Below are 24188 nucleotides of genomic sequence, written 5' to 3'. Positions count from 1 at the left end.
CGATGTTTCAGGTATAAGCCCTTCATCATCGATTTTATCTTCCCCTTTGGAGTTAATATTCCTGACCAACCCAAAACCGTCTTTCTTTGAAGGTAATTCAGTTCTCTAGCTAGTTATTTCTACCAACCTTTGTCTCTGCTCTTTGTCCCCATTTGCATCAAAGAGGATACTAAATACTTAAGTGTTAATGACTAAGGAAACTAGTGCTGAGAATTCATTTCTCCCCCCAGTTCTTCCATGCATTGGGCTTTTGCTGTGCAAAACTAATGCTCCTTCCTCTGAGCCAGGAGGCTCAGATTCAAGTCTTACCTGCTCCAAAGGAGTGGCATAACACGTCCAAACAGGTCGATCACAAAATTATTTGATGAGATGCGATTTTATTGGCAAGGCCAGCATCCGTTACCCATTCGTAAATGCCCTTGAACCGAGACCCTTCCTGGCAATTACTGAGGGCAGTTAAGAGTCACATTAGCTGTGGGTCTGGAGTCACATGTAGGGCAAACAAAGTAATTAGAGAATAAGACTAGGGTGTGCAGATATCAGGAGGGAGAGCTAGCACTGGAATAGAGAATAGTAGATTAATCAGTGGAGTTGGAATAAGGGAGAAATTAGACCACTGCAGGGTTACACTGCACATGTGTGAATGCACAGCATGCAGCACAGGAGACTGGGGTATCAGATTGCGATGTGGAAATATGATAATGTCACCACAACAGAAACCTAGTTCAGCAAAGAGTAGGACTGGGTGTTAAATAATTCTGGACACAAGGTGTTCAGGAAAGGTAGGGAGAGATGAAATGGAGCCTTGTTGGATTTGTAGTACAGCCTCACAGAGCTTAAAGATGCCACAATACTGATTTAGAAAACCAAAAGTTGAGAACGGTTTTTGGATGAGGGCTCAACCTGAGGCCTCGTCTGCAACACTGGGAAGGGGCGCCTTCAGCAATATTGAGAATAACAGTGATGAGAGCTGGAGGGCCCAGGGAAAAAGCAGAAAATAAATGTGACTGGGTCAACTAAACTTGGATTGCAAAATGCCATGAAGACACTTTAAAAAAAACACACACAATATTATATATACTGTATAGAAAATAAACACACTCTCATTTACACTGAGACACATGCAAACACGTACATGCATACATACATGAAATCTCAATCACACAGGCACCGGCAAAGAGACACGCTCGCAGCCAGGCACCCGCAAAAAGACACGCTCGCAGACAGACAGCGGCAAAGAGAGACACGCTCGCAGTCAGACACCAGCAAAGAGACAAGCTCGCAGCCAGGCACCCGCAAAGAATCCCACTCGCAGCCAGACAGCGGCAAAGAGAGACACTCGCAGCCAGACAGCGGCAAAGAGAGACACGCTCGCAGCCAGGCACCTGCAAAGAGACACGCTCGCAACCAGGCTCCGGCAAAGAGCACGCTCGCAGCCAGGCTCTGGCAAAGAGACACACTCGCAGCCAGGCACCCGCAAAGAGACACGCTCGCAGCCAGACTGCGGCAAAGAGACACGCTCGCAGCCAGGCACCCGCAAAAAGACACGCTCGCAGCCAGACACTGGCAAAGAGACACGCTCGCAGCCAGACAACGGCAAGGAGAGACACTCGCAGACAGACACCTGCAAAGAGAGACACACTCGCAGCCAGACTGCGGCAAAGAGACACGCTCGCAGCCAGACACCCACAGAGACACGCTCACAGCCAGACTGCGGCAAAGAGACACGCTCAAAGATACAGAAACATAAATTTCAACGACACACACACACACACAAACTTGCAATGATACACACAAACAAGGATACAGACACTCAAGGACACACACCCAGAAGAAGCTGAATTACAGAGACACTGTGCTCAAATTGACCTCTCCAGCAAACAGCAGGCTTGAAAACTGAACCTGGCAGGATGCAGTCAGACTTGACGTCTGCCGAGAGAAGACCTGGTGTAAAAACAGCAGCAAAGCCTGTAGATTCGCAGTAAGGCCCAGAGGTCCAACAGAAACACTAATTCTAAGAAAAAGCCCACTCATCACATCCATACTGGGAGCCTGTGGGGAGCAAACACAATCTGGACGCTACTCATTTCATCTAGCTGTGCAAGCTTTCCTGCCAGGAGCAGGAACCAACCCAGCAGCAGCAAGGGACAGTCAGAATGGTTTTACTGTGTACCCAAGCTGTGACAAATGAAAATCTTCCCAGGTTTCAGAAGGCTCCCTGTCAACTATGCCACCTGCATCAATATTAAGGAATATTCAATGAATTTGTTCAATTTAAATTATGCAGTGAATCTTGCATATGAAGTCAGTAACTTGGAAACAAGGGTTTGCCAATGCCAGCACCAGATCCAAGCAGCATTAAAGTTTTTTTAAAATTTTGTTTTTCCTTTAAATGAGCAGTGATTCTTTCAGCAGTTTCCAGATACAAAATTTAACCCATGATGGGATCTGAGTCAGTGTGGTTCCCTGGCTCTGCACTGATCAGAAGTTTAACTTAGCTCTACAAACCAATGCAGGTACAAGTTTATAGTAACTAGCTCCTGGTCATCTCAGCATGAAAGGAGGAGAAAATACTCGGGAGGAACACTGATTCAAACTGGCATTTACAAACCTTCGGACTTTGATAATTAAAGATGCTACCTCCAATGGCAAGTCAAAGAAAGCTCCCTGGAACCAATCAGCTTAAGGCTGGTAGGTTATGCAGAGAGCTGAGGAGGTGGAACATTGAAAAACAAGAATTATACTTTCTTTTAAAAATGGGTTGAATCATTGGTGGACCAGAAGTCAATGGAGGTCAGGGGCAGCAGGTGAAGGTGACATACCTGGCTCCGAATGGGCGTCATTGTTTAGGAATAACTGGTCAACCCAACTTGTACTTACTGGTGCTTTGCAATGACCACCCCTTGTTGAGTTTAGATTTCTGCCTCCGTTTGGTGAGGCTCTCGAACATTCTATCATGAGTAATTAAACAGACCCTAAGACTCAGAGTGCCCCAGAGGGGCTGACAACCCTAACCTGGTTAGATTTGGTTAACATTGCTTTATTTACTTCCTATAGTAGAAAGGAGCACTAAGCTCAATCGTTCAGAACCTAAGGTGACTAGCCTTAGATCAGACCCCAACAGGATTTCACGCAAGAGTGCCTGATTCTCCACCTATACACTGTGACATTATCAGATTGATTGGAGCTTCATGCAACTTAAGCGCCAAAACTTTTATGAGCAGATGGAGTTTAATTTAGATAAATGAGATATGTTGCATTTTGGTGAGGCAAACCAGGGCAGGACCCATTAATAGTAGGGCCCTAGGGAGTGTTGTCAACAGAGAGACAACTTGTTGTCAAGTTTATAGTTCCTTAAAAGTGACATCACAGGTAGACAGGGTGGTGAAGATGGTGTTTGGTACACTTGCCTTGGTTGGTCAGAACATTGAGAAGAGGAGTTGGAAAGTTATGTTGTGCTATACAGGTGAGGCCAATTTTGGAGTACTGTGTACAGTCCTGGTCATCCTGCAACAGAAAGGATATTATTACATTGGAAAAGGTGGACAAGAGATGTGCAAGGATGCTCTGGGACTGGAGGGCTGGAGTTATATGGAGAGGTCAGATAGATTCTCTTTCCCTGCAACATTAGGACATTAAGTAGTGACCTCATCAGAGTTTATAAATCATGAAAGGTATAGATAAAGTGGACAGCAAAGGTCTTTTCCCTAGGGCAGGGGAGTTCAAACTTAGCGGGCATTTTTTTTTTTAAGGTGACAGGGGAAAGATTTAAAAGGGGCCAGTGGGCAACGTTTTCCACGCAGAGTGGTGCGTGTATGGAATGAATCGCCAGAGAAAGTGGTAGATTTGGTTATAACATTTAAAAGACACTAGGTACATGGATAGCATAAAGGTTTAGAGGGATATGGGGCAAATTCAGGCAAATGGGACTCATTCAGTTTGGGATGCCTCACTGGCATGGACAAATTGGACAGAATGGTCAGTTTCTGTGCTGTATGACTCTATGATTAAATTTAGCTTACATAATAGAGAGCAGTCTCAATGGTGCAGGGTATAATTCAGATGCCCAGACCCAATGATGGGCAGAATCTATGAGAACTCAACATCAGATGGCCACATTAGATTAGATTATCTACACAGTGTAGAAACAGGCCATTCGGCTAACAAGTCCACAACGACTTTCTGAAGAGTAACCCACCCAAACCCATTTCCCTCTGACTAATGCACCTAACACCATGGGTAATTTAGCATGGCCAATTCACCTGGCCTGCACATCTTTGGTTTGTGGGAGGAAACTGGAGCACATGGAGCAAACCCAGGCAGACAGAGGGAGAACATGCAAACTCCACTTAGACAGGCACCCGAGGTGGGAACTGAACCAGTGTCCCTGGTGCTGTGAGGCAGCACTGCTAACCACTGAGCCACCGTGCCATCCCTGCTGTCAGTGAGGTTTATGGATGTAGTTCCAACCTGAGCAGCCTGAGATCTAGCGAAGGGAGGCAACCAGGAGAGGCAAGCACGGTCTCACTTCCTCAGAGAACAAGCATTCACTAGATGTGCTACCTTGCACTGACCTCCAAACAGATTGCCAACTGCCCTGCTCTTGTCCATGACAGTGCTCTCCAGACAGCAGCAAGACACACAGGGTCTGGCCTTGATAGGTTTTGTACACCCTTCAGACAGGACAACAGCAAATAAATACATACGTCAAAATTAGAGGTTTTTTTTTAAAAATGGCACATGCACCATTGAAAGAGAAAATATTTGAAGCAGAGATTTAGAGAATAAATCAAGATACTAAGTAGTATTAATACCTGAAGAGAACAATAATTTCATTCTTACAAAATCTAAGTGGCAACAAGAGCAGATCAGAGGCTGGGAATCCTGCTGCAAGTAACTCACCTCCTGACTTCCCAAAGCCTGTCCATCATTTACAAGGCATAAATCAGGAATGTGAAGGAATATTCCTCACTTGCCCCGAATAGGTACAGCTCCAACAACACTTTAGTTTGACACCAACCAGATCAAAGCAGCCAGTTTAATTGGCACCACATCCACAAGCACCCACTCTCCCACAACCGACGCTCAGTAGCAGCAGTGTGTACTATCCATCTACAAGATGCACTGTAGAAATTCACCAAAGATCCTTCAACAGCACCTTCCAAACCCACAACTACTTCCATCAAGGAGGACAAGGGCAGCTGATATATGGGAACATCACCACCTGTAGGTTCCCCTCCAAACCACTCACCATTCCAACTTGGAATTACATTGCCATTCCTTCAATGCCACTGGGTTAAAATCCTGGAATTCCCTCCATAACAGCATTGTGGGTTTACATACAGCACATGGACTGCAGTGGTACTGCTCACTACCACCTTCTCAAGGGCAAGCAGGGTCAGGCAATAAATGCCAGCCCAACCACGGCACGGTGGCACAGTGGTAAGCACTGCTGCCTCACAACACCAGAGACCCGGGTTCAATTCCCGCCTCAGGCGACTGACTGTGTGGAGTTTGCACATTCTCCCCGTGTCTGCGTGGGTTTCCTCCGGGTGCTCTGGTTTCCTCCCACAGTCCAAAGATGTGCAGGTCAGGTGAATTGGCCATGCTAAATTCCCCGTAGTGTTAGGTAAGGGGTACATGTAGGTTGCGCTTCGGCGGGGCGGTGTGGACTTGTTGGGCCGAAGGGCCTGTTTCCACACTAAGTAATCTAATCTAATCTAAACCAGCAACACCCACATTCTGTGAATGAGTAAAAAAAAATGTAATACCTTAAATGTTAACCCAAGACTTTCATTATTTGGTGAACACAATCACGAGAGAATTGACCTGATAAATAAGCTTCACAACACTCGGCACATCCCCCAGCTCACTAAAGCTCCATATCTTGGGACCCTAGGTATATTCTGAGGTGTTACTCATTCACCTGCTGTTAATTAGTCTCCCGCATTTGCAGGCATGAGGCTAGAATAATATTTAAGCGTCATGCATGTTTTGTGTTCCAGCAACATCAATGAATAATAAGTTTCCCAAAAAGAAACAATTTATTGACAGAAACCGTAATTTAAAGCACAAAAAAAAGGTGATGAGGAATATTGGAAGTAAATAGGCTGCTTCAAAGTCGAGAATAGCAATTATTTTCATATCCAAAAGCAACTCTTCTGAGCCTTCCAGTTTAATAAATAAAAAATCCAATTACTGAGTCTGCCAGAATTTTCCTTATATGTATATAAAATGAATTGTACAATCTTCAGAAGGAAAATTGAAATTCTTCTTCCTTCCATCCAGTCAGGTCTGTCTACACAAAAATCCAATTAAATAAAAAATGAATAGGAGTCTCAGTTTAGCCGAGAGAACATGTTGTTCTGAGCCCAACTTTAAGGCAGAAGCTCAAATGCTCGGCTGCCCCTCTGCTTTCTTCAGCGCCCTTACATCCTGAGCAGTAGTCAATTGGGAGGGTGCAGGGCTAAAGGACGCTCTTAAGAGTATCATGGTGGCTCAGTGGTTAGCACTACTGCCTCACAAAGCCAGGGTCCGGTTCGATTCTAGCCTCAGGTAACTGTCTGTGTGGAGTTTGCACATTCTCCCTATATCTGCGTGGGTTTCCTCCGGGTGCTCCGGTTTCCTCCCACATTCAAAAGATGCGCAGGTTAGGGTGAATTGGCCATGGAAAATCACCCCATAGTGTCTAGGGATGTGCAGGCTAGGAGGATTAGCCATGGGAAATGCAGAGTTACAGGGATGGTGTGGGAGGGGCACGGATCAGGGTGGGGTGCTTTTTGGAGGGTTAGTGTGGACCCAGCGGACTGAATGGCCTGTGACTACAGTGTTGGGATTCTAGAAGTTGACTGCTGTCCCAATGTTCCTGGATTGGGGATGTCAAAGGGCCGAGAACCAACAGAGGGTCAATGACGACTGTGGCGGGAATTGATGAGCCACAGAACAAAAAGGGAGTTGGGATTGATCCAAGGCACAGGAAGGGCTAACAACATTTTCAATAATGCTTCTGGGTTAGCAATGACTACAGATTCCAGGGGTTTGGGTATTACTACTACATTCATAATGGCTTGGCTCACAAATGGTTGCCACTTCAATCTTTCCCTTTGCATCACTCACCATCTGACATCTTTGTAAGGTGTTCCACAAGAGAATTATCAGGGAAAATCTGAGACAAAGCCACATACTAGAAGATGAGGGCTCAGGCCCATAAGATTAAGTGGGCAGTTTCAAGAGGTACCTTAAAAGGCGAAGAGGTATTTCTAGTAGCATGGTGGTAGTGTCACTACCTCTGGGTCAGGAGGCCCAGGTTCGCACCCCACCTGCTTCCGAAGTGTGCCATAACCAATTCTCTAGAAATATCCAAAAGGGGAAATGAATGGTCGACAGATTAATTGACAAGACAACAGTCAAAACCAGAGCAATGAGAAATCGAGGTTGTGCAATATTGGGGAGATGCAGCTCATTCAGAGGATTGCAGGGATGGATACAGAGACAGGGAGAGTGCTGAGGCTATGGGGAGATGTTGAAAGCATCTGAGAAGTTTTAAATTGGCCATGCGAGCGAGGAATAGGAAGACAATGATCTTTCTTAATTATCAGACCGCGGGAACTGCACTGACCAAGCATGGGAGTAGACACACCCTCTCAGTCACTATGTTGTAGGAATATCCCAATATTTATGTTTCAGAGAATGGTCACAAGACAGACTAAGAGCTTCGGTCCATCCATGCTTTGCTGGCTACCTGCTGGTGCAGGTTAGCTGGTCCCACTCCACTGCCTCTACCCAGAAGTGTTGACTCTTCTGGTGAATATTTGATTTCCTCTCGAATTGAATTGAGCCAGCCTTCACCACCTTTGCATTTCAGAACAATGAGTTACGTTTTTTAAAAAATTTGTCGCCGTGTTTGACTCTTTTGCCAATCTACTCTCTGCCTCCTGTAGATTGCAATTAGCCAATGGAAACCGTTTCGCCCTATCTACCTCAAGATTACCAACACCCTCTGCAAATCTCTTCTCTACCTTCTCTAAAGACGATGACAAAACTTTGTCCGGTCTATCCAGTCGCTGAAGTCCCTCTCATCAATCTGCGACCTCAATAATCATGTCAGAGAGACTCTGCTCAAAGGTTGAAACCAGAGCAGCTCTGAGTAGAGTCAAAAAGGATGGCACTGAAAAAGGATCGGAGGATGCTGCCTGACCGGCTGTGCTTTTCCAACACCACCCTTTTCGACTCTGACTCCCCAGCATCTGCAGTCCTCGCTTTCTCCCAGCTCGCAGAGCTGTGGATTACAAGGTCAGCTGCTTTACATTATTAATAAAGACTGTTGAAAAGGTCTGGCTTGAACTAATCTGCATAGAGAGAAACCCGTGCTAAAGGATCTCTCCTCATTACATACATGCTCCTCTATTATGATATTTCTTGTCCTGCATCCGACAGTATGCATCATTCGACAGTCTAGGTCGATGAGAACATGGTAAAAGATTTGCAGAGTGATATAGCTGCTGCCTCTCTTTCCATTTTTATTTAAAATTAAAATGGCCAACTTGCTTTGCAGTTTTCTGTTCCTGTGAAGGGTTATGCAGTCGGAACACTGCTGCCAATCTACGTGGAAAATGTACTTGTTCATTTTAACTCCAGCCTTGCAGCAGTTCTAATTTATCCTGCACGTGACAGTAAGGACAACAAAAATGATTATGCTACATAGATAAGAAATGGTCTCACTCAGTGCCGTTCACATCGAGCAGTGCGCAAATCCAGGGCATTAAGTAAAACAGGCCATTTCTAAAGAGGAACTGCCCATCAATCATTCACCATAAGCAAAATCACCCACTTGCCCAACTACACTCAAGGAGTCAAAGTTCATCCAGCAGCACTGACACAGAAATGCTGCCCAGTGTATCAGCTCAACATCCACTACTGTGCTATTTGTACCTTAAAAGCAGATTAGAAAGTGCTCATCTCTCAGTATTGCTGGCAAGTCATACAAAAAGGGACAGCAAGAGCATAGCTGTTAAACCCTGCATTACAGTCTGATGTGATTCCACTGAGATTACATTCAGTTCATTCCAATCAGCAATTCAACTGAAGTCTGAATGTACAGGATACAAGGAACAAACCCACCTCATCACAGGCCCAGGTTTCAGTCAAACAGCTCGACACTAATATATTGTCATAAGCTTGCATGTGTAACTACTACACACCTGGACTCAACACAATGCTATTTTGGGAAACTCATTCAGTTTTGTGCCACCTTGCTTCAGAAAACCAACTAGAAGCCAACTGAAATGTTTGATTAAGTATTGCAAAAGAAACATTAAATACATTTGGAATACCTCAGTCGATAAGAGGTTGAGCAAGTCTCAACACCTACACAGATACATGGTTAGGTGGGAAAACGTGTTTGCTCTTGAAGGGGATATTCAGGAATGCAGGTATGAAAAGGAGGCCATTCAGCCTGTTCCATCATTCAAAAAGATATCAGCAAATCTTCAGCTTCCAGACTGATCCCCATATCCCTCTGCGCCAAAGAATCGACTAATCTCAGTCTCAAACGTGTTCAATAGCTGCTGCAGAACATTCCAAAGATTCACAATCCCTGGAGTAAATTAATACCTGCTCATCTCGGTCCCAAACAATAGTCTCCTAACTGTAAGACAATGGCTAGGTCTAGATTCCGAGCGTTGTAAAACATTTTGCCAGCACCTACTTGATGTCAAGTATCAAACCTTTTACATTTCAATGCAAATGCCTCTCATTCTCATAAACCCTCAAGCATACAGGCCTGGTGCACTCAATCTCTGCTCAGAGGGCAATCCCTTTCTTGCAGGGATCAGTCTAGTGAACATATGCTTCTCTCCCTCTCAGGGTGGTACACCCTGCAACAGACAAGGACAAAACGGTAACAGGTACGCCAAGGTAGCCAATAAAACTACATCTAAAATATTTTAAATAGTTCCTGGTTTTAAAGAGAGGGTAAGAGAAGGAAGAGGAAAAAAGGGGGTGAGGGAAAGAGATGGAAAAAAAGATTTTCCTTACAGATTTAGACAGTACCTTTCTTGTCCAGGACAATTTCTGGAACCAATTCAGGATGGACCAGGCACAGAATATTGCTCACTAGCCAGCAAACAACTTCAGACCAGCAAACCAATCCAAACAAAGAACACAATCCATTGTCTACAGTAAAATAGGCCACAACAGGCTTGGAATGTCTTGTTATGATAGGCAGCGTAAATACCACAGGACACAAAGAGGCTGAAGCCTTGCTGAGTCTTACTGTAACAAAGAGAACAGCGTGTCCAATTTGATGAGGTACACAGTCCTTACCTGTCACTTCACAACATTATTCCGAAGCCAGTGAGTGTGCCTGCAGACCTAGAACAAAATCAATGATTTCAATCAGTACCTTTTCATCCAAATGAAATTTTTGTCAACTAATAGCAGCAAATTAAGTCAACAAAAAGAAAAATAAAGCTGATAACCTGAACTGCTTTAGCACAACTGAAATCAGAAACACTGTCGCCCAGCGTAACGAGATTATACAGAAAAGAAACCTTACATTCAAACTTTGTTTTTTTACTGTTTCAATCTGAACATAAATTTAATGACCATGGGGTAGGAACTCAACAACTTGTCTTTTTTTGCTCAGATGAAACCTTTTCAAAAAGAGATACGTTAAGAATCCCGATGACACATTTAGCTAAAAGTGAATCACAACAGCAAGAGCCATTCCCTTTTCAAGAACAAACTTGCAGCAACAGTGAGCTATTCCAGTAATGTTTACACATGCAAGTTAAAGGGTTAAAGATTTGTGCCAATTAAGTTGGGCAGCACAGTAGCTCAGCGGTTAGCATTGCTGACTCTCAGCTCCTGGGACCCAGGTTCAATTCCAGCCTCAGACAACTGTCTGTGTGGAGTTTGCACATTCTCCCAGTGTCTGTGTAGGTTTCCTCCAGGTGGTCTGGTCTCCTCCCACAGTCCAAAGATGTGCAGGTTAGGCACTCTAAGTAGGGGTGTGGACTTGATGGGCTGAATGGCCCACTTCCTCACTGTAGGGATTCTGTTACCTAGGAAGTTATAGTGTTCAATTCAATTCACCAAAGTGTGCGTGGTGGGATCACATCAGGAGTGTGTAAAGCAGGATTAAAATTTAGCAAAGACTGAAAGTCATGTAGTGTTGCTCTGAACTCTCAACTTTGAGGAAGGCAGCTTTGATGTGGCTGCATAGAGAGCTAATGAAGTGCATTTCTAACTAAGATACAGAACAACCTCTATTATCCAAACAAGACGGGTAGGGAGCATTTTGTTCTGATAACCAATTGTTTGAATAACATGACGTTTTATGGAACCATGGAGATCTTGTTCGGATAATCGGAAATTGGGATAACTGATGTTCGGATAACCGAGGTTGTTCTGTAATTACTTCACTACAGTTGACTCGATAAGACAGGACCCCAGATTGCTGAATCAGCACATCACCAAGAAAGGTTAAACTGTTACACACACGAACACATCTCCTACCCTACGGTAGATGTTCAATATTTTATTATCGCATCACCAAAGCTAGGCAGGATACTCTTTACTCAATATATCTTTATGAACATCAACTATGCTGAGTACATATGCGATTGGTGGAGATGTTGTACTGAAGTCATGATTTTCTCCTCCAGCAGATATTTGAGGTCCATGACCAGGTGGCTGATGCTAATGGGCACAATAGCCATTGCTTTGCCCATATAATGGCCACAGTGTACCAAGTGGTTCCCTCCAACTCAGAAGGTTTTGTGTCCAAGTCCTACACTGGAGACTGCAGTAAAAACAGATAATGCAATACACGCACATGCCATGGTATTCAAACAAAGTACCCAGGCAGCAAGAACTAGCATCTATGGTGTGCCTTTTACGGAGAAAAATGTGGATTTTAGGTGAGAGCTCGTCACGCTTGGTCTAAGTAGTTGATGCAGCTTGAAGGAAGATTGAAGGTTCATAGAATTCCTACAGTGTGGAAATAGACCTTTAGGCCCAACAAGTCCATACCAACCCTTCAAAGAGTAACCCACCCAGACCCATTTCCCTACCCTATTACGTGACATTTACCCCTGACTAATGCACCCATCCTACATATCTCTGAACGCTATGGGCCCTTTAGCCTGGCCAATCAACCTAACCTGCACATCTTTGGTCTGTGGGAGGAAACCAGAGCATCCAGAGGAAACCCACGCAGACGCGGGGAGAATGCGCAAATTCAACACAGACAGTCACCAGAGCTGGAATCAAGCCTGGGTCCCTGGCGCTGTGAGATAGCTGCGCTAACCACTGAGCCACTGTGCCACCCCTCCTCCGAAGAGGTGAAGCAGAGAGATTTACGAAGATATTCCAAGGCTTTATGGCCTAAGTGGCTGCAGACACAGACTTCAATGGCAGATTGTCAGAAATCTAATGCAAGATGAGGAGAAATTTATTCTCCTGGCGGTCGTTGGCATTTGGGCATTCCCTCGCCCAGTGAACCATAAGACTGTCATTGAAAGCCAATTTAAGACAAATCTAAGGGAGTTAAGGGTTACGGAGGCAGACAGGAAAGTTAGGGTCACATCAGATCAATATGGAATGATGGAACAAGGTCAAGGTGGGGGGGGGGGGCAGTCGTCTCCTAATAATCCTTTTTTTAAAGGATGTTCTCATTTACTGAAAAAGGTGAGAGGAGAAAGATTTTAAAAAGACATGAGGGGCAATTTTTATACAAAGAGTGGTTTGTGTGTGGAGTGAACTGGCAGAGAGAAAATGATGGACGCAGGTACAGTTACAACATTTAAAAGACATTTGGATGTCCATGAATAAGACATGTTTTGGAGGGATATGGGGCAAGTGCAGGCAGGTGGGACTAGTTTAGTTTCGGATTATGGCAGGCGTGGACTGGCTGGACCGAAGGGTCTGTTCCTGAGCTGTATGACTCCATGACTCTAGTGTATACAATTGGCCAGAATTTTTTGGGGGTGGGCAGAGACATCACATGACAAGAGAAGATTATTTTGCCAGCACTCCAGCATCGATGTGATAACGCTGTCTCAATTTCAACCCGAACATCTCAAACTATCCCACACTGCAGCAACGCAAGGAACACAGTGACTCACAGTGCAGTAATACATTTCAGTGCAAGAAAGATAATCAATAAAATGGAAAATATGCCATTGATTTAAGTCCCTTGTGTAACAAAAGTTATTGAAGCTGCTGGAGGTAAAACAGAAGATCAAGGACTCAATAAGGGTTTTGTCTGTCACGTATGCACCTAAGTCAACAGCCTGAGAAATATTTACAATTTAAAGTACATTAAATCTTTAATGGCCAATAGCATAAATTTTGAGCCACATTCTTGGAATGAAGATTCCTACTGCTTCAATGCACTGATAGAACTGCATAGTGTCACGAGTGGGTGGTTGCAGTTCAGTGACATTTCAATTTCATGTTATCATCTTTATGTACTTAGATTCACAGCAGTTTAGGAACTCCATACTGGGCATTCAGGAGGCTGCCATGGGCCATCTGCATTGGAATTGTATTTAATCACAACCTCAAACCCAAGCAATTCCTCTTCTTTACCATTTACAAGAAATAAAAACCACACAACACCAGATACAGTCCAACAGGTTTATCTGGAAGCACTAGCTTTTGGAGCGCTGCTGGTGAAGGAGCAGCACTCCAAAAGCTCGTGCTTCCAAAAAAAAAACCTGGTGTCGTGTGGTTTTTAACGTTGTCCACCCCAGTCCAACACCGGCTCCTCATGATTACAATTTACATTCTCAGACATATACAGCAAGGAAATAGACCCTTCAGTCCAATTTGTCCATGCTGACCAGATATCCTAACCTAATCAAGTCCCATCCGCCAGCACTTGGCCCATATCCTTCTAAACCCTTCCTATTCACATTCCCACTCTGATGGCTATTAAATGTTGTAAATGTACCAGCTTCCACCACTTCCTCTGGCAGCTCATTCCATACACACACCATCCTTTGTGTGAAAACGTTGCCCCTCAAATCTCTTTTATATCTTTTCCCTCTCACCCTAAATCTATGCCCTCTTGTTCTAGACTCCCCCATCCCAGGGAAAAGACCGTGTCTATTCACCCTATCCATGTCTCTCATGATTTTATAAACCTCTATAAAGGTCACCTCTCAGGCTCAGATGCTCCAGGGAAAACAGCCCCAGCCTATTCAGCTTCTCCTTATATCTTAAACCCTCCAACCTGACAACGTCCTGGTAAATCTTTTCTGAGCCCTTTCAAATTTCACAACAACCTTCCTCAGGCCGGGAGACCAGAATTGAATGCAGTATTCCAAAAGTGGCCTAACCAATGTCCTGCATAGTCACAACATGACCTCCAAATTCCTATACCCCATCAAGCCCCAGGGAAATCGACCCTAGTTCAGTGAAGAGTGTAAGAGGGCATGCCAGGGGCAGCACCAGGCATAATTAAAACAAAGGACGTGCCAACATGGTGAAGCTACAAAATTACACAAATGACAGCCAGCGGAAGCAGCAATACTCAGAGCTAAGTAACCATACAACCAATGGATCAGATTGAACCAATTCTGAGGGATGATCAGTGCATATCAGTGCAAAAGACAAAGTATTTACAGCAGCCCTCAGCTGGAAGTGCCAAGTGAACAATCCATCTTGGCTTACTCCAAAGGTCCGCAACATTATGGATGCCAGTATTCAGCCAATATGATTCACTCCACATGACATCAATAAATGGCAATATCCAATGTTTTCAGCCAAAGCCATGGGCTCGGTCAACATTCCCCTCAGCAATAGCAGTAAAGACTGGTAAGCCAAAAATAGCTTCCCCTTAGTCAAGCTGCTCCAGTATGGCTACAATACCAGCATCCACCTGACAATGTGTTCAATTGTGCAGGCATCCCCTGACCACAAAAAGCAGGAGAAGTCTACTCAAGCTAACTATCACCCCATCATTCCATTCATGCTCTTCAATAAAGTGAGCACGTGGTGGTGGTCATCGACAGCTACGTCTGCTCACTGAAACGCAGTATAGGTTCCATTAGAGCCACTCAGCTGCTAACCTCATTACAACCTTCATTCAAACATGACAGGAAAAGCTGAATTCCAGGGTTGAGGTGAGTACGACTGACCTCAACATCAAGACGTCATTTGACAAACTATCAGAGAACCCCAACAAAATCAGAGTCAATGGGTATAACTGGTCGGAGTCACTCCTAGCAAAGTCAAATAGCACAGGTCTTATCCACCACTGCAGGAGCTCGTCAGGGTAGTGCCCTCGGCTCAAACATCTTCAGTTGTTTCAATGACCTTCCCTCCCTCATGAGGTCAGAAGGGGTGGGGAGGTTCAGTAATGATTGCACAATCTTCAGCACCATTTGTAACTCCTCACGGATTAAAACAGTCCTGAGCCCTAAAGAAAGCTACCTCGATTAACGCTCCTGCCCTGACAATGTGGTGTAACCTCAATCACAGTGAGCCAATTCTACAGGAGAGCAGCGAGCTCAAAATGTTTCAGCTGTCAAAGGCCTTGCTTCAGTACAGTAATCTAGTCCTATAGAGATGTGGAAAACAGATGTTTCCTGGTGCTGCCAAACCTACAGAAGAGATTTTCCACTTAACTTGAGGAGAAAAATGTTATAACCTGAGTAACTGTTTTCATTTGCAAAAGCCATCACATGTTCAGAAGCTGCCAGCTAACAACGAAATAACTGGATGCTTTCCAAAATTAAAATAAAAAAAACTTTTGCATTTTGATAGTGACTTTACGTTCACGGCCAACAACGTACGTCTGAAGCTTAGCAAATTCGGGAATGCAGCAGCCGATCTGTGCATGGGAAGATCCCACAATCAGATAAACGGTGGTAATAATTGCTACTGGTGTCAAAACACTGATCTAAAGATTCAGACAAACACATTTCCTCACTTAAACAGAATGCAGCGTAACAAACCTGCACGTTGCAATTTGCCAGCAGTTTCTACACAATGGCACAAACCCATCAGTGAACCGATTTCACCTTTACAAAGTCATGCATTTTAAGTGAACTATTAGCAAGTTAGCACAATGTGTCACATGGACAGATCAAATCTGATGCAGTGAATCCTATCCCAACAGGCATCAGGTCACAGTGTCATAGTCATGGAGAAGTACAGCATGAAAACAGGCCCTTCGATCAAACTCGTTCATGCTGACCAAATATCCTAAATTAATCCAGTCCCATTTGCCAGCATTTAGCCCATATCGCCCTAAACCCTTCCTATTCATATACCCATCCAAATGCCTTTTAAATGCTGTAATTGTACCAGCCTCCACCACCTCCTCTGGCAGCTCATTCCATACACGTACCACCCTCTGTGAACAAGATGCCATTTAGTTTCCTTTTAAGTTTTTCCCCTCTCACTTTAAATGTTTGCCCTCTAGTTTTGGGCTCCACTACCCAAGGGAAAAGATGTTAACTATTCACTCTATCCTCTACCACGATTTTAATAGTGGAGCGACCAAGTCCAGTTCCCTCTTCCAGTGACAGATAACTAGTGTGAAACAGAAAAAGTGAAGATAGAACAGGCCTTCATTTGATCTGCTTTGAGCTGCACTGGTGAGTCTCTGTCTCAGTGGAGTGTTTGGAAGAAGGGTCCAAACAGCAGACTCTCTCCAATCTGCTGGCTGCCAAGAGCTCACCTGGAGGATGGGCAAAGCTAGGATCACACTCATTTGCTCCCCTTCCCTTCCCACCAATCGGCTGCTTACAGACTCAATGGCAATAACAGAATTCAGAGTCGCTAATCCATTGGCTCAAACCCCCCACAGAATATCATTTCCATAAATCAATCCTTCACAAATCAGAGAGCGAGTCCGTGCAAAAGAGAGCAAGTGTGTGTGTGAGCGAGCGCTGAACATTGAAGGCCCATTTAGTAATATCTCTGCATTATAGCAACTTCTGATAGGAAAATATTGAATTGTCACTTCAACCAGTAGAAGAGACAATGTTAATAAACATAGGGTTACAGACCTTGCTCAAGTCAAGGAGTTTCAAGGTGGAAATTGCACATATTAAAAGGAGAAGGGATTTCAAATGAGACCCAAATACAGATTCTTCCATTAGAATTCATAAGAAACTCAAAGGAACTAATCTGCAGAATGTTTGAGCCTTAAAATGTGACCAATAAACAGTGTAATAAAAAAGATAGAAAATCTTTTCATGGACAATCTCAACAGTATGACTTGACTAACATTCCTGAAGGGCTTTTGCCCGAAACATCAATTTTCCTGCTCCTTGGATGCTGCCTGACCTGCTGTGCTTTTCCAGCACTACTTTAATCTTGAATTAATTAACAGGCAAGACATAAACTACAAGGGTAATGGATGAAAAATGACCTGTTAACATATAGAAGGCATAAAAGTCATTGAGAATTTTATTTCTATTGACTTTCCCTAAAAAGGAGATATGTTGGTGAAATTGCCTAACAAAGTTAAACAAATTATTATTCATAAAGGATTGTTTGGCGAATAAAGAGAGAGAATAAAGAGGGGAGGTGATGGCCTATTGGTATTATCATTGGACTATTAAGCCCGAGACCCAGAAATTGTTCAAATCCCACCTCTGCAGATTGTGAAATTTTAATTTAATAAATAAGAAATCTCAACTTACAAGTCTAATGACCATGAATCCATTGTTGGAAAAACCCATCTGGTTCACTAATGCCCTTTCGAGCAGGAAACAGCCGTCCTTACCTGGTCTGGCCTATATGTCACTCCAGACCCACAGCGATGTGGTTGACTCTCGGGCAATTAAGGATGGGTAATAAATGCTGCCTAGCCAGTGATGCCCTCACTCCCTGAAGAAGAAAAAAAGATGATTCTAAAGCTGAGATGAAACAATTCCTTTCCTGCCTGTCTCCAAGTTTGAGAATCCAGTCGTAAAAGCAAATCAATGTAATGCACCCTGATGTATTGTATCCCACATGCGGAATCACTTACCATAAAGTAAAAAGACATCAGGTTATTGAACTAACAAAAAAAAGATTGCAACAATTATCCCTGGGAGGCATTATTTACAAGCAAACAATTAAAAGCAGAACTAGCTTGGAATATGCAAAGTCGCCCAGCCCAAATGAAGAGAGATTGATAATATTCTAAAGCAGACAAAACATGGAATTAATGAACATCAGTTCCGGTGAGCTGTATTCCTTATGGAACAGTTAGAGTAAAAGCTCCATTAAAGGGGTATATCAGAACTCTTCAGCTCCAGAGAAAATAATGCACTCTACAATATTACTCCTTCAATCAATTAGACTGCAATCTATTTGAAAAGGGATACCAAGAGCACTTTGGTTAAAAGGTATTTTAAAGCTGTACCACCAGCTCATATTAACCGACTCTATAGACACATACCTGACACATTGCATCCCCCTTCCCCACCTGCCCAAAACGCACAAGCACTACAAATTAATCTGCAGTACCCATACCTCACAATGTCTGCCATTCAATTAGATCATGGCTGATCTGCTGGTGTTCCATAATGCACATTCCCTTCTAACCCTGACAATTCCCCATCTCACAAGAATCAATCCTCTTTGGCCTTAAAAATCAGCTACTGACACTTCCTGTACAACTAAAGCATAACCTCTCCATTTTTATGCCCATTCCTCTCTATAATAAAGGATAGCATTCAGTCAGCCACTTCTTTCTTGCTGTATCTGCATACTGACATTAGTAAATTCTAGATACAGCTGCACCACTGAATTGAACAGTCAGAGTCACAACGTGGAAATAGTCCCTTCGGTCCAACCCGTTCCTGTGGTCACCCTAGAGTCATAGAGATCAACAGCACAGAAAAAGATGCTTTGATTCACTATACCCTCCTTGATCAAAAACAACCCACTACCTATTCTAATCTCATTTCGCAGCGTTTGGCCCATGGCCTGGTAAAGCACAGTTCAAACAATATTCTTCCTTTTTATTCTTCCTGCCATACTGGACAAATTCACATAAAAACAAAACATTAAAAAACTGGATAAAAATCATACAACACGAAGTTATAGCCCAACTTGGTTGATTTAGAAGTACTGCTCCTTCATCAGGTGGTTGTGGAGTATAAGATCGTTACGTATAAGAATTTATAGCAAAGATTTACAGTGTGATGCAACTGAAATTATATCTTGAAAAAGACCTGGATTGTTTGTCAAGTCTCTCATCTTTCAGAATGACCATGTTGGTTTCAGTTCTTTCATATGTATAATCGCAAAACTTTTTTAAAGTTACATTCTCAAGTGAACTGTAACAATAGGTGCCATGTTGGCTCAGATAATGCATTGAAGGTGTGAGGTGCCCCCATGTTCAGATTCATTCTAATCTAACTAAGGAATTTAGACATTTGACACAACTTGCATGTGTTAACAGAGTCTGGTCTTCACATTGCAAATGGTACAAAGCAGACATGCAAGGATGGTTCACAAACTGAGAGATGCCACTGATCAAAAAAGGCTAAACAGGAAAGGGCTTGTTTCTTGAGGCGACCAAGTAGTTGTCATTAAGTTTATGACAAGGTTTGGTAGGATGTAGGTTACACTTCTAAAGGAGTCAAAAGTTGGAATCCCCAATAGAGAACCATCATTAATCTAAATCAAGAATTCTTGAGAAATGTTGAGACAGAGAGTAGGAAAATGGGAACTTCTGAATATGAAACTTGCCACCATGAGTAGTTAGACAATAGATGCAGGAGTAGGCCATTCTGCCCTTCGAGCCTGCACCACCATTCAATATGATCATGGCTGATCATCCTTAATCAGTATCCTGTTCCTGCCTTATCTCCATAACCCTTGAGTCCACTATCCTTGAGAGCTCTATACAACTTTTTCTTAAATGAACCCAGAGACTGGGCCTCCACTGCCTTCTGGGGCAGAGCATTCCACACATCCACCACTCTCTGGGTGAAGAAGTTTCTCCTCATCCGTCCTAAATGGTCTACCCCATATTTTTAAGCTGTGTCCTCTGGTTCGGCACTCACCCATTAGCGGAAACATGTTTCCTACCTCCAGAGTGTCCAATCCTTTAATAATGTCTCAATCAGATCCCCTCTCAGTCTTCTAAACTCAAGGGTATACAAGCCCAGTCACTCCAGTCTTTCAGTGTAAGGTAGTCCTGCCATTCTAGGAATTGACCTCGTGAACCTACGCTGCACTCCCTCAATAGCCAGAATGTCTTCCCTCAAATTTGGAGACCAGAACTGCACACAGTACTCCAGGTGTGGTCTCACCAGGTGTGGTCTCACCACCTGTACAGCTGCAGAAGCACCTCTTTGCTTCTATACTCAATCCCTCTTGTTATGAAGGCCAGCATGCTATTAGCCTTCTTCACTACCTGTTGTACCTGCATGCTTACCTTCATTGATTGGTGTACAAGAACACCCAGATCTCTTTGTACTGCCCCCTTACCTAAGTGGATAACCATACATTTGTCCACATTAAATTGCATCTGCCATGCATCTGACCATTCACCTAACTTGTCCAGGTCACCCTGTAATCTCCTAACATCCTCATCCCATTTCACCCTGCCATCCAGCTTAGTATCATCAGCAAACTTGCTAATGTTATTACTAGTACCATCTTCTATATCATTAATATATATAGTAAAAAGCTGCTGTCCCAGCACGGATCTCTGCGGTACCCCACTGGTCACTGCCTGCCATTCCAAAATGGAGTCGTTTATCACTACTCTTTGTTTCCTATCAGCCAACCAACTTTCAATCCAAGTTAGTACTTTGCCCCCAATACCATGCGCCCTAATTTTGCTCACTAACCTCCTATGTGGGACTTTATCAAAAGCTTTCTGAAAGTCCAGATACACTACATCTACTGGATCTCCCTCATCCATCTTCAGAGTTACATTCTTTATTATCTATTGATAGTTCTAGTCCAGAATGGAGCGTGCAAATGGGAAGCAGATTGGAATTTTTAATGCAAATGATCATTAAATGTGTTCCTTCCAACAACTTCAATTCCTTAGGTTCTGAACTGACATCTTTGGGTTTAAACTTCCTATTTCATTCATCAGCGCTCCCTCGCTGATGAGGATGACTCTCTCTCTCCCACTCTCAGGCTCTGTTACACTTGGGATTGAAGGTGGTCGTGGGAAAGGGTTTGGTGGGGCATTGGTATGGCAGCATGCCCCTTTCCCTGTTTTCCCCTTGCTTCCACTTTTTCACAACGGCAAGTCTCGAGGTGCTCGACGCCTTCCAGGATGCTCCTCCCCCAATTTGGACAGTCTTGGGCCAGTGATTCCCAGTGGGAATTCTGCACTTTGCCAGTGAGGAGATTAGATTAGATTAGATTCCCTGCAGTGCGTAAACAAGGCCCTTCAGCCCAGCGAGTCCACACCAACCCTCCGAAGAGTAACCCACCCAGACCCATTTCCCTCTGACTAATGCACCTAGCACCTATGGACAATTTAGTGTGGCCAGTTCACCTGTCCTCCAAATCTTTGGACTGTGAGAGGAAACTGGAGCACCCGGAGGAAATCCACGCAGACACGGGGAGAACACGCAAATTCCACACAAGCAATCACCCGAGGCTGGAATCGAACCTGGGACCCTGGTGCTGTGAGGCTGCAGTACTAACCACTGAGCCACTGTGCCGCTCCTCAAGGACTTGAGGATATCCTTGAAGCCCTTCCTCTGTCCACATCAGGCTCACTTGCTGTTATGAAGCTTTAGCTTCTACTATACTTCAGCAGCATCCTCTCATAAGAGAGGTTAAAAACATCAAGGACAATTCATTAAACCATCTTTCCTATGAACGGTCAAATAGATTGAACTAGCAAGTATTCCCCAAATTCTCCAAAAAACATTTCTTGGCTTGCTTCAACATGGACATAAGTCTGGGATCCGGACTGGAATCTAGCCCAGTCTAATGGGATTAAAACTTCAGCACACTCTGCCCAATGGTAATGGTCTAAGATGTGAGTTCTTGCTGTCTCAAACGATTTAGCACAAGTTTTTATACAAACAATACTCTGCGCTCTTCAGTCTCAATCACTTGCTTTCAGCTTTGTGTTTTTAATGCTCATTAAAGGTGAGACAATGAGAAATGAAAGCTCCTGCCTCAGGCACCAGTTGCTTGCATCAAGTACTCCCACGTCAGGTGGAATAATGGAACGGGAACATCAGATAGCAAAACAACATGATGATTCAATAAGGCTCCAAGTAATAATCACACCGTTTTGCACAAAAAATACAAAGCACATCATTCATGTGGCACCATTTTGAGAACTCTCAAAACAGGAGTAGGGGAGGTGGTGACGTCGTGGTATTATCGCTGGACCAGCAATCTAGAAGGTGAGGTTAATAATGTGAGAACATGGGCTCAAAGTTTGCCATGGCAGATGGTGAAATTTGAATCCAATAAATATTGAGAATAAAAAGCCTCTGACAACTCATTTTAAATTTGGGGTCTCCCTTTTACAACAGAGATTTTATTTATTCATTCATAAGATGAGGGCATCGCTGGGCAGTAAATGCTGGCCTGGCCAAAGGGCAGTTAAGAGTCAACCACATTGCTGTGGGTCTGGAGTCACATGTAGGCCAGACCGGGTAAGGATGGCAGTTGCCTTCCCCAAAGGACATTAGTGAACCAAATTGTTTTTTCTGACAATTGGCAAAAGATTCATGATCATCATTAGACTCTTAATTCAAATAATCAATGCGTTTTTGCCAGTTTTCTATGTGGTATCTATATTGTTCTCCGATGTGGTTTCCTGAGCTAGCTGTGATCACCTCAGGGTGCTCAAGGGGATTTTACATGTGTATAGTCTCTTGGTTCTTGGACCACGACTTCGGGTTGCTCCCCCTCCCCCTCCAGGACCCGGAAAACACGATCAGAGACATCAGAGAACTTGAATCTTGCAGGAATGCCAAATTATAAAAGATCACAATAATTTCTACCACAGGAGAAAAGGGTGCTGGTGGGTTGGCAAGTTGACTCAGATTGGCCGAGGCATTGCATTTATCCTGTTGATGTCAAGATGAAAGGTTTTGGCAACATCTCTCTATTCAATAAGACTCAAATTTGAAGGCTCTTTGTTTGCCCCAATTGATCAAGGTTCTTACCTCTCCTAAGACACCATGCACTTTCAGGTGGAGTCAAATTAATTATAATTTTCATCTGCATCATAATTTCCAACTGCATGACACTGGCTGGATTGACTTAGGAGAAATAACAGACAGAAAAAGACTTGCATCTTAACGCACTCAAAATGGCCGACATCTGTCGCTCTACAAATTTCCTCCATTCATCCTTCACCCTCCTCATGCACCTAATCAGATTGCTTCCTCGCGTGATCCACATGCAGTCAACTGGAAAGAAACTTCTGCTTGTGCTTCCATTTTGTCCTGTGTTGCACAGTCTTACAATAAGAATGCTGTTCCCAGTACAACCCTGAATGGAGTCCATGTTACAAAGATGCTTCCATTGGTAGGAGAGACTAGGACCCCAGGGCAGAGTCTTCGAGTAAAGGAAGACCTTTTGGAACGGAGATAAGGAGAAACTTCTTCAGCTAGAGAGTGGTGAATCTATGGAATTCACTGTCACAGAAGGCTGTGGAGGCCAGGTCAGAGTATATTTAAGACAGAGATAGCTAGATTCTTGAGTATCAAGGGGATCAAGGGTCACAGGGTGAAAGTGGTAGAAGGGGTTGAGAAACTTATCAGCCACGATTGAATGGCAGAGCAGACTCGATAGGCTGAATGGCCGAATTTCCACTCCTATGTCTTATCGTTTAAATCTGATCAGATTCTAGAGACTGAACTCAGTCTGCACCAAAATTGAAGGAACATTCCAAAACTGACAAAGTCATTAATGAAAAGGATCTCAGTTCTAGCCTTCAATCCCAACAATTAAAGGGAGTCAGGGGGCTGAGTTGAGTACAGTTGCCATTACAAAAGAGAAAGTGCTAGAAAAGCTAAAAGATCTTAAAATTGATAAATTTCCTGGCCCCGATGGGCTACATCCTAGAGTTCTGAGGGAGGTAGCTGAGGAAATAGCGGAGGCGTTGGTTGAGATCTTTCAAAAGTCACTGGAGTCAGGGAAAGTCCCAGATGATTGGAAGATCGCTGTTGTAACCCCCTTGTTCAAGAAAGGATCAAGACAAAAGATGGAAAATTATAAGCCAATTAGCCTAA

The 24188-nt window shown here is 43.7% G+C and overlaps 1 long non-coding RNA gene across 2 annotated transcripts in view; it reads right to left on the bottom strand.

The window, feature by feature from the left end:
• Positions 1-24188, bottom strand: part of LOC122541897 — a 418077-nt gene that overhangs the window by 280349 nt on the left and 113540 nt on the right. For both annotated transcript variants that reach the window (XR_006309704.1, XR_006309705.1), the window contains exon 2: positions 10324-10371. This is a non-coding gene — a long non-coding RNA (uncharacterized LOC122541897). The remainder of the gene's footprint in view (positions 1-10323; positions 10372-24188) is intronic.

Source organism: Chiloscyllium plagiosum, chromosome 38, assembly GCF_004010195.1.
Source record: "Chiloscyllium plagiosum isolate BGI_BamShark_2017 chromosome 38, ASM401019v2, whole genome shotgun sequence".
Lineage (NCBI taxonomy): Eukaryota > Metazoa > Chordata > Chondrichthyes > Orectolobiformes > Hemiscylliidae > Chiloscyllium > Chiloscyllium plagiosum.
Note: the sequence above shows the minus strand (reverse complement) of the source record. Positions and strands in the feature narration are given on the sequence as shown.